At 35.9% G+C, this 12,030-nt stretch overlaps 1 protein-coding gene across 1 annotated transcript in view; it reads left to right on the forward strand.

Moving 5' to 3' along the window:
* The first annotated feature begins 795 nt into the window (after window positions 1-795).
* The window catches only part of Tsp68C (Tetraspanin 68C), a 64,194-nt gene continuing 52,959 nt past the window's right edge, over window positions 796-12,030 (forward strand). The window contains exon 1 of the mRNA XM_081738358.1: window positions 796-1,184. The gene's annotated coding sequence lies outside the window, so the exon portion shown is untranslated. The remainder of the gene's footprint in view (window positions 1,185-12,030) is intronic.

Consider the following 12,030-nt stretch of genomic DNA (forward strand, 5'->3'; position numbering starts at 1 on the left):
AATTTTATTTTATTTTATTTTATTTTTTTTACAGCTTATATGATTTCTGACAATTTAATTTACTACCAGCATGCCACTGTCTCAATTCCACCACTTACTGGAGTAGTATATTATCTAATATAGGTGGCTGTACCCAGTGGCGTAGGGAAGGGGGGGCCGGAGGGGCCGGGCCCCCCCCAAAGAGGTCCGACAATGTACTTTGGTACTTTGATGTTTGTAATTTTTTATATATTTTTATGTTTATATATTTTTTTGTTTGTAATTTTTCTATATGTGCCTATAACAGCACTTGGGCCCCCCCCAAACACACATCCTGGCTACGCTACTGGCTGTACCGTATGACTGACATACTAGCTACGCTTTACTGTATGAATTCCGCTTTTACTGTATTTATGATAACTGAAAGATAGGAAACTGTGATTGAAGTTATTTGTATTTGAAGAAAGCTAAAATGACAAGAAAAAGTTAAATAACCTGAAGTTCCTTTCTATATAAACAGGTGTATCTGAACGCTTTTATTTTATTTATTTTTTATTTTTTGTATTTTTCTTTTCTTTTATTATTCACTCATACCTTAAACGCAACGTAACATTTTATTGGTAGATAAGCTTAGCCAGACAAGATCATATTTTTTTTCTGCTCAATTCCATTAGAAAGTCTCTAAATATAGCACAGTGTTTGAAACTTCCGAATGTCTCGTTGTTATTCTTAGCCGTCTCGTGAATAATGTCTTTTTGGAAAGGTTGTTTATTTCCAGTTGCTTGTATTAAAACGCTCGTGGAAGCTATTTTTTTTTTTCAAGAGGGGGTAGCGGGAGGAACGATCTCACGGTGCTTATCTGCATTGTATTATTTAACTATAATGGAATTTACGTTGCTACCCTTTCCTTTCATGTTAGTCAAAAGCTCCGCTGACCTGTATCTCCTGGTAAGCGTTAGCACATCCGCTCCCTCTAGTCCCCTCCCCTCTATGTTCATTACTATTCTCTCTTCCGCACCTTGGCTTTTTCCGACTCTGCTACACAGTGGCGTGCGGTCCTTCATGTCGTTCAGTAGTTTAATGTTTGCATCATCATGATGCTGTTTCGTGTGAACTATCATTTGGCAGGTGTAGTGCTTTTTACGCGGTGATACATACTGTGGCGCCAAGTGAAACAAAAACATTTCATTTGCACCTTGCTGAAGGTTAGTGGATTTCTTTATTATTATTATTATTATTATTATTATTATTATTATTATTATTATTATTTACATTTGTTCCATGGGGGGGGGGGCATGAAGCAAAGTGAATGAATTAAAGTCTGGGGAAGTCGAGAAAACTGAAAAACTGAATCAGTTACCATTCAAAAATTTTTATTTTAAAGCAGAGGCAGCTTGTGATGGAAGCCACACCAATAAAAGTTTTTCTTTCACTTGAAACTAAAAGAAAAAAAAAACTTCCTTAATTTCCTATTTGTTATGTATAGTATAACAATTAATACACTAGATAACTTTTATTCAGTGGCGCATCGAGAAGATAAAAAGTGGTGGGACCAGCCAGAACTAGGCTATAATAAATGTATAGTGAGTTACTATAAACTTTCAAAATAGGCCTATATGTAAATAATATCTTAAATAATTTTTGTCACTCAAAAACTGGGGGGCCTAGGTCCCCCAGCCCCGGGCTAGATCCGCCACTGCTTTTATTTCCTTTGTTTCAAGTTATGCAACTTCAATGTTTACCAATGTGACTTCGCACGCGAGCCGCCTCTATTTAAAAGTTTACAATTTACACCAAAGTAGTACAGATGTTATCCCAACAATTTTTGATGAATTCACCGTTCGCCAACGTTGGGCCGGCCAATGATCTGTGCTACTTTTACAATGACCAAAATATTTTAATCAAATGTGCCTCCAGATAGAATGGTATTAGGAGTTCGAACCGTTTGATGAAGTATAACTTTTTGGAATTGACATCTCACTTGACTTCTCGGTTGTCATCGTGGAGAAATGGCCTCCCCTTACAAGATGAACTTGGAACTATTTTTAAAACTTTCAACTTCTCAAGTCGGGTTCGAGTCCGGTTGATTGATTGATTAAAGTTTAATGTCGAGGCTATATGAGACGGGATCTCTGATTAAACTGAAATAGAAGATAACTAAGGTAGCTCTATAAGCTACCTGGAACTTTACGTACGTAAACACTGCCCGCCTTATGCAGAGTCGTTTTGATGTATGATTCGAGTCGTACTAAACGCCTGACTACTGCAGGAAACATATGTTAGTCGGACTCTTTAGTATGGTTTTAATCACGAGGCAAAACGACTCTGCATAAGGCCCTGCGTGTTTTCTTAGTAGAACGAAATAAACGACCTCAGCCAAAACTCATAAAACTGGAAAAATAAATAAATAAATAAATAAATAAATAAAAACTAATCCTGCATGCAAATTTCGACTGAATTAAACTTTGGCTTACAAGTAGTACACCAAAATACTACTGTTAAAAGAAATGGAGCTTGTTTAGGTGAACACGGCCAAAAGTAGGTATATATATATATATATATATATATATATATATATATATATATATATATATATATATATATATATATATATATATATATATATATACAAGATTTACAGGAGAAATGAGTTGAAGTAAGGGATACGAAATTAATTTGTGTTTCATTTAGGAATTGACTAGATGTACATTTTGTAGAAATGAGAAATACGAAATGCCTCGAACCCGAACTTGTTAGTTGTTTGGATCACACCCAAATCCAGCGGGAAGGACTATGATTAGTTGGTGTTAGCATCCCCTTTCAGAATCAATTTTACATGAAACGGGGCCTACTGGTTAAAGCGTGGTAAGAACAACTAACAAGTTTGTGTTCGATTCAAATACAATACGAGAGGTCAAACCCGGAACTACGTGCGTTAGCCACTCGGCTATGAAGGGAAATACTAACAATTAATATCTACAGTTAATATGTTATGCTTGTTTACGGGTAGTGACTCTAGTAAGTTCGTTTAAATAAGTTACCCTTTGGTGCTCGAAATTTTGTACTTTTTTGTAAATGCACTCATAAGTGCACCACTTGATACAGTTCGAATATTATGACCGGATGTAAATGCGTTCTAAGTTAGTCGAAGTGTAAAATTAGGTGCATTTTATTTATTCTTTTTATTTAAGAAAAAATAATAAAACAAAAGACAATATAAAAATTTGTAAAACTCAGCGGTGTAGATCACATCAAATAAAGGATGTCCCATATAGAACTCAACTTTTAAAATGCCCGCCATTTCTGTTCTAGTAAGTGGCAACACTGAACGTTATATGATTTTCATCTGTTTTTGTAATTAGTAGTTACGGAGCTCCAAAAAGCTGATGATCGTTCTCTGTTTTCTGAATGAGTAGGAATGAAGCGTTTTACAACGGAATAGCAAGAACTTATTACAAATACGGTGAGCGCTTCATTCCTATTCGTACAGAAAACAGATTATGATCATGCGCTATTCACAATTCCATGACTACTAACCACAAAGACAACATATGAAAATCGTGTAGTGTTCAGTGCTGCCAACTTACTAGAACAGAAATGGAGGTATATTTCAAAACAGTGTTTCTTCCAGACCTGTTTTAGGGGGCACTTCCCCTAGGAGCTCTCAGAGTGCCCCCCGGAGGAGACGAAAATAATTCGTCTATAATATAACTAGAACAGTATTAGCAGTGCCCCCCGGAATACTAAGTGTGCCCCCCGGAACATTGTTTCTGAAAGAAACGCTGTTTCAAAAGTTGTCTTATTCATGGGACATCTTATAGTACGAAATAGTTTTTGTTTTGTGGAGGTGACTCGTAAAGGAAGTTACATCGTTAAAAAAGATTCATCGCACGAAACTAGGAGACGAATTCTTACTACTTAACGTACTAATTCTTTTATTATACGAATTCGTACAAGAATTAGAACATTAGGCAACTTTTCTTTTCTTAGTTCAAAGAGATAAAACTTATGTGACTTCCCTCACTAGCCGCTTTTGGAGTTTGGAAATGCTAATTTAAAGTTTATATATATATGTTAGCATGTCAAAGCTAATTTGGGTAATAATAATATATAAATATAAAAAATATTGTGAAATATTCATTTCATCTATTCTGAAAACTGTTAAAATTACGATGTAAAAAATTAGACTGGCAATCTTAAGAGAAACCACGATAATTTCCCGTAGTTACAAAATTGCCCCACGGTCTGTGTAAATTATGTTCCTCGCTCAACTAATGGAACATGAAGTTTATTTACGCAAGAACTGATGACAATTCCACAATCAGTGCTCCATCAACCAAGCATCCGGGATGTCTGATCGCAATTTTCCATCCAAACTTTTACTATGAAGACATTATTAATGACAGTGTATGCAATTGCAATGTGAAAGCACGGGTTGTTACATACAGTGTGTTGCATCTGAGCTTTCTTGTGGCCAATTAGTTTAAAGTTTTGTAGTAGAAGATCCCATGTTATCTCTTTGAGGACGGATTTTAAAGTAGTGATGATTTCAGAGATAGTTTGGGGGAAAATTTCCCCTGGAGCTATGAAATTCCCATTTCCCTGGGACCATATCCCCTATAATGCTCAATATACATTCCCAGTTTTTTTTTTTTCATTACTATTTTTCACCCGAGTGTGTTACAATTCCCCCTCTCCGGAAGGGGGTGACTTGAGATCACCATTGCTTTAAACTACCGCATTTTTTTCTAGCAGACGGAGATTTTCTTGTGTGTGTTTTTTTCAAACATTCGTATGAAGCAATTCGTTTAAGTTGCTTTTATTTTAAAGGCATTTATGGAAACTAGGAACCTTGCTGTTTCAAACGATATATAACTTGTAATAATTGTTCTAATATTTGAAAATCTTTTTCATTAAAACCTTTGGGGGGGGGGGGAATTCAACTGTATTAAAACTTATAAATAACATATGAAAATATCTTTAAAACCGAATATAACTTTCAGTGTTTATTAGAAAATTATCAGTACCTAAATCCTCGTGAAGAAATTCCAAAAGTTGATAAAAGTGAACGTCACACATGTTCAAGTAAACTTCCCCTGTGACAAAAAAAAAAAAAAAAAAAGTTTTTGCGCTTCTAGCGCCTCAAATTTGATCATAGTACTGCCAACAAATATCCTCAGAACCCGCACTCCGAACATATGGTTCATTCGCAATAAAATGTAATCAGGGTGGGCTACCTGCTACTGGCATCTTACTGGACATTGATTCACGATGGGTATAGCCAGTTTCTTGTCTTGACAGTTTTAAGCTCTAGACCAGTGGTTTCCAGCCTTGGTTAACTGGCGCTTCCCTTCGTGAACCCTTCGTTCTTCACACCTCCCAGATATAGCTCTATTTGCAATTTCAGATATAGCTCTAAATTTTCAATAATAATAAAATAATAATAATAATAATAATAATAATAATAATAATAATAATAATAATAATAATAATCTCACGAATTTATACTTATTTCCACTAAATCTGCATATCATTGTAGTGCAGTATTACTTTTTACCAGCTTTGTTCTAAAGGAACTAGTTCTTACTCAATAGTTATTTTTAGTTATTCTAAATACGGTCAGTAATTTCTCGATTGGTTTGACGCAGCTTTTCACCTTTCCCTATCTTAAGCCAGACTTTTCATTTCTTTGCAGCTTTTCTTCCTATATCTTGTATTATTTGGTACGTATATTTCAAAAGTGATCTTCCTCTAGATATTTTACATTCCACAATTCCCTCCTTTTGTAGGATCTTGAACAAAGAGTTGAGAAAAGGATTCATAAAATGTTTCTTATGGAGCATTGTACTGTATGGGGTAGAAGCACGGATATTACGCAAAAAATTATTAAAAACGACTGAAAGCTTTCGAAATGTGGGTGTGGAGAAGAATGGAAAGAATTAGTTAGGTCGAGCCAAGGGCGCCGATTTCTCTGTAAATTTGGGGGGCCCATTCAGATACAGAAGGTATAAATGAGGGTTTTAAGAAAAATTGCATTCAAATTATGTTAAATATTGAATATTCATAAATACAATGCGGAAGCCCACATGAGCTTTGGGGGGGCACAGCCCCCCAGGATCGGCGCCCTTGAGTCGAGCGGAAAACGAAAGAGTTAGAAATCTGAGGGAGAAAAGAACAGTTTTAGGTATTGTTGTGAAGACGAAGAGAAACTGGTTGGGACATTGGCTAAGAAGGAACTGTATCATCAGAGACGTGCTAGAGGATATGGTAGCAGCAAAGAGAGGGAGAGTGCGAATAAAGCTACAGATGATTATTGATATCAAAACAGAAAAATTGTACGCGAAGACGAAGAGGTTAGCCGAAGACCGTGGAGCATGGAAACTTCTCAGTTGCAGCAAGTGACGTGCTAATAATGGCAGCATATGATAATCTCCATTAAGCTTATTTTATTTTACTTCGCGGCGCATCATTTTAATATTATTTTTTAATATATAAATACTGACCTGTTAAGAATCTGGCCCTTTAACTGTGTCAAATACCTACGCCATCTTTATTTTTATTAATCCAATGAATTATATGATGAACTATTCCCCGTCTTCTTTGATATAAACTGATATTTTAATGGTTTGATTTTACTGATTTTTTTTCTTCAGATGTATTAAAATGTCCCTTACTTCCTGAAAATTAAATTTTGTGGTATGTGGTTGTAATATTTATTAATCAAATTTAATATAACCCTAGTAGCAGAGACAAGTTGCAAACCGCTTGCTGTAAGCTTGAATTGCAAGTCGGCCAAGTTTGCATGCAGCTTGATTGGAAAATGTGCAAGCAAGCCGCAAGCTGGATTCCAGTAACGAAGTTACATTGGGGCAACTTTGCATTCAGTGTTCCATTCAAGCTTGACGCAAGCGTTTTACAAGTCAAGTCAATAGCTAATGAACGACCAGTGATGCTAGGCTCTGCGAAGCGTCTCTAAAGCGTCGCTTGCAAGTACAACAAAAGGCAAATTGTAGCCTATGAAAGCGTTTCAGTTTCAGGCGTAGAAAGTCAAAAGCCAAGCACGCGCCAACTGGCCGAAAGTTTTCTTGCTACTAGGGAAGTATTATTATACTTTTACATAATACAAATCCTTTTTGAATAAGCAGGAGATATTTAACCAGACTTGAATAAGAAATAAGTATAAATACGCAATTGAAAGTCCACTTTAATTCAAAGAAAACAGAAAAATAGCTTCCCATATAATTCAAAAAGATAAAGATGGCGTATGTAGCTACTCAATATCGTTAATCACAACATTTCAAAAAGATTTGTCAGAGGAATATTACTCGCCCCGTGTAAGTGGGACCGCAGTGCTTGCGCGCCGACTACGTGGGTGCTCCGGGGCTCCGGCACCCACACAAACGATCCTGTGGGTGCGGCGCACCCACAAGATTTTTAGTTTGGACCCGGATTTGAACCCGTTTCTCGTGCATATAAGTCAGCCGTGTTACCGACTGAGCTAGGGCAGCCCCAACTTATCCTTATAGTATAGCTATATTTTACTCTATCACAGCACAGCCCTTTATGACAATGTTCATAAAAAAAAATAACTAAAAATAAATCAATTGAATATCAAGACTTCCCTCAAAACATATAGATTAACGACCCGTCAGTGATATGCACCCACATAAATTTTGGAAAGTCGGCACCGTTGCCGCAGTGGCTCAGTTGTAGAGCTTTCACCTTCGGTATGTGGGGTCCCTGCTTCAAACCCAGCTCATACCAAGTGAGCTTTGTAGTAAAAAAAAAACACCATGTGGATAGGTTTACCCGGGGCTCTCCTACTTTCTTCATTCCATCATTTCATTCATTCGCATTATCTGCGTCTCGTTGAGCCTATACGACACAATCGTGGGACATAAAATTGAAAGTTTATTAAATTTAATTTCGCCCTTTACAAATGAATATTTAACTACTGTAGTTATTATTACTGTACTTACTTTTTGTTTACGTGATGTCTATGATTACCCAAGACCTCCTACAATGAAACTGATACACTTTTCGAGACGACATATCGCTTTTGCGACATCGTTTTCGAGACGAGATACTTTCATTAGTTGCCTTGAGGGCAACCTTAGTGCTATCCCTAAACTCAATATATTATCTTAATTATAAAAGGAAAACGTGCCAATCTGTACATTCCGAATAGTAAAAAAAAACGCTGTGTCGCTACCTGCGCTGCCTGCAGATCAATAGATATCGCTAGTGCAACGGCAATTTGCCGATTTAAAAATATTGTTACGCAAGAGCTGTATTGTTTCAATGGATATAGTAAATGATTTCGTCATTTCTGCTCTCAACCAATGTGCAAGGATCTAAAATAAATTTTTGGTTCTTAACAATACGTCTACTAGATGAAGTATAGGTCAATATATGTTTAATTTTATTTTCATGAAAATATTTCCCTTTTTCTCCAAACCTCTTTTTCTTTTTCTATACCGTGCTCGTGGGTTTTCTCGGGGTTCTCCCGTTTCCTCCCACTTTCTTCATTCCACCATTTCACTCATCTCTCATTATCACCGTCTCCTTTAGCCTAACCGGCATAACCGTGGGACGTAAAACTTACAGATTTCATTTCATTTCTTTTTCTATAAATCTTTTACCAATTTCCCTTAATAAACCAATTGCATCTCTTGTTCCCTTATCTCTCCCGAACCTGAACTGTTTCTCATCAACTTTTTCATTTGTTTTTCTATGTAACTTGCCAGTTAGCATTCAATTTTTTTATTTATTTTTATTTTTATTTTTTTATTTATTTTTTATTTTATTTTATTTTATTTATTTTTTTTCTGTATACGATATGAGACTAATAGTTCTATAGTTCTCAGATCACTCTGAGTTGGATTTCATAGCCAACGGCATCATGATCATCTTCAGAAAATCGTTTGGTCATACTTCTGCTTTATGTATTTCATTGCAGTGAGAACAATTTATTTCTTATCTTCTTCCATATTTTTAATGAATTCGATTGGTATATTATCCATCTCGGTTGCCTTTCCATTCCTAATCTCGGATATACAGTAGCTTTCTCAAACTCATTCCGAAGAATTTTGAAATCTTTATTATCCTCCCATAGTTCATCATCTAGGCTGCGCGGTCTATCCCTATTCTCATATAAATCTTATCGGAGACAGCGAGGAAAGAAAATCGAAAGACTTTTTTCAACAAAACTACCAGAAGGAAGTTTGACTAACATAATACGACCACGCCTTTAAAAACTTTCGCCTGGCTGAATTGGGAAAGTGTCAGTGTTTTTAAAAACTTCATTCAGTCACATGAAGGCATTGTAGTGAGAGAGAGAAAAAAGAGTAAAGGGAGGTAGGAATAAATGTAGTAATCCTCTTGCCACTCCAGCCAGACAACGCTTTACAAATTGTATTTTTTGTATTCAACGCCTTCAAAATGTCGGAAGTAGAACAATGTAAACAATATGACATTTGTTATCGTAAACCATTGTTAAATATTGAATAATATAATATGAAGATGGTTTGAGAATCATCATAGTCGTGTTCTTTTTTACGTTACGATTTCATTCTATGAATTCAGTCTATCTTATTCAACGTTGTAGGAAGTGCTTTTGGACAACTAACATATCATAAAGTGAAAATGTTTTTGTATTAAGTATACTGCATAAAACAACTGAATCGTTAGGGTCTAATATTTATAAAGAGAACTGTAGTAGTGGGTTACGTATTTACGTAGGAACATTACTTCCATCCAATACCAACAAAGCAGGAGCGTCATTTCAGATTTTGCTTGGGGGCGGAAAACCCCTCGATATAAGTAAAATTTCGCGTTTTTCACTCATTTACTACTACTCTATTGATAAAATCTATATAAATCTCAAACTCAGGGGGGGCAAATGCCCCTCCCTGCCGTCCCTAAATGACGCCCCTGCAACAAAGCATTTACGAGTGCTCGTGTTGAGTTCGTACGCCATGTTTTTTAGCCCGTTGATTTATATGGGGAATAATATATCTGTTTTCTTTTAAACAAATTGCAATTTTAATAGTTTGGTTTTAACTTTCTCCTTCGAGTTTAGTTAAACGTTCCTATTCCAAAATGAATTTTCATTATATATAGTCAATTTAATATTTAAATTACACTGAGAAAAATTCTTATCTGAACAGTGGTATATTGTATGTACAAATATACGGAATCTTTATGCTTACTACGGAAATCAGTACGAAGCATACGTTATCCATATGCTCCATATGCCCTTTTTCCCGCTTGGATTTTACATCATGCCGTTGCAGGATATATGACATCTAACAGTCTTCCGTATATTACACCCTTAACAATTTCCTTGCTCAGAAATGAGAAAAATGCATTTTCAAAACAAAATAAATAATTTTTACTCATATTTGAGGGAAAATGTCTCATTATTTTCAAACGTGCTTTCATTCGTGAGCTCAAGGCAAATTTTCAGGTTCCCTATGAGATTTTCTCGTTTCTTAAAAATGAAAATGGAATAGTGCGTGATTTGCAATATCATAGATGATTAGAAAGTAACGTTAACAATCTTACCGAAATAATATTACTATGTTGTACTAGGGTATACTATTACTAGGGCTTAATTACAATTCAAGAAACGAGATAAACGATTTCAGTTGTAGCAGAGTGAATGGATATGAGTTCGCAGTACGGTGATGCGGCTGAGGTGGCGCATGGATACACATCATGTGACAGAGGCTAGGAGCAACATATATATCAGCTTTCGTACGTAAGTTTGGGTTAATTATTGTAATCATACTACCATAGACCAGGGATGAATTCAAGGGGTAGCCCGGGAGAATCTCCTCCCCCCCAAAGAAAATTCTGTCCCCCCGGGAAAACTCCCAGAATTTCAGTCACAAAATGTAGAAATTACTTCACCCAATTATTTGCTTTTCTTTCCGTTCACATGCAGACGAAATCCGATCTCTCAATATACATATAAATGACGCAGACCCAGTCTATATAAATATTAAACATGTAACATCTAAGATAGAATACCAAATAGTCAATAAAACCTGTATTTCTTAACGCTATGACCGAGTTTGACAGAACATGAAATTGTCAACTGTTGAAGAAAGGTTTGCATTTTAGTAGGTACTATACTCTTCCTCTATATTATATATTAGTAGGTAGCACTAGCACAGATTGAGATAGGAAAGGAAAGATAGGGAAGATCTTTCGATCTTTCCATATGATCTCTGATGTCAGCAGACTTCAGTTCTTGAAAATGTAGTTCTTGCATTATTTGAAATAGAGCGCCTAAATCCCATTTCTCGCATCGGAAGTAACAGACGTAAATGTGTTTTACGATTATTAAAGTAAACACACCTTTCTTTAATTAAAAATAAGTCAGTTAAAGGGTGAGATTCAGAGGGCGTCATTTAGAGGGATCAGGGAGGAACAGATATCTCTCCTGGGTCAGAAATTTATATAGAATTTATCAATATAATAGTAGTATATAAGTGAAAGATTGCTATTGAAGGTGATGAAGATCCTTCTCAGTGCCCTGCCATCAGGGGTAAGGGGGGAAACGGGGCGACGGCCCCGGGGGCCGAAGTAAGGGGCGCAAAATTCGGGAGGGAAAAAGAAAAGAAGGGAAGAAAACAGAAAGGAATGAAACACATGTGCACATGTGGGCATGTGCACATATATAAAATGAAAGGAAATAAGTAATGAAAAGTGCTCAAAATCAAGGAAAAGCAGGGTTTACTTTTTAAAATTTTCTCACCTTTCGCAGGTGGTCTGTCGACCTCACTCATATGTACGGGGGTTCCGTCGTATACGCTCGCACCAAGCGCTGATTTTCCACGACACGGCACTAATCCTACTGAAAATTTCATAAACTAAACTATTGATGTGTATGCAGTGAAGAAACCAAGGCTAATATGCTTGATTTAGAATCAGAAGTGTGAGAAAGAATTTTTTGATTTAGAATCAGAAGTTTTTAAAAAGATTTAAATTAACTCAAAAAATATTTGAGTTAATTTGAATCGTTTAAAAACTTCTACATTAGTA

The sequence above is a fragment of the Thermobia domestica genome, chromosome 14 (genome assembly GCF_964235325.1).
Source record: "Thermobia domestica chromosome 14, izTheDome1.hap1.1, whole genome shotgun sequence".
In the NCBI taxonomy this organism is placed as follows: Eukaryota; Metazoa; Arthropoda; class Insecta; order Zygentoma; family Lepismatidae; genus Thermobia; species Thermobia domestica.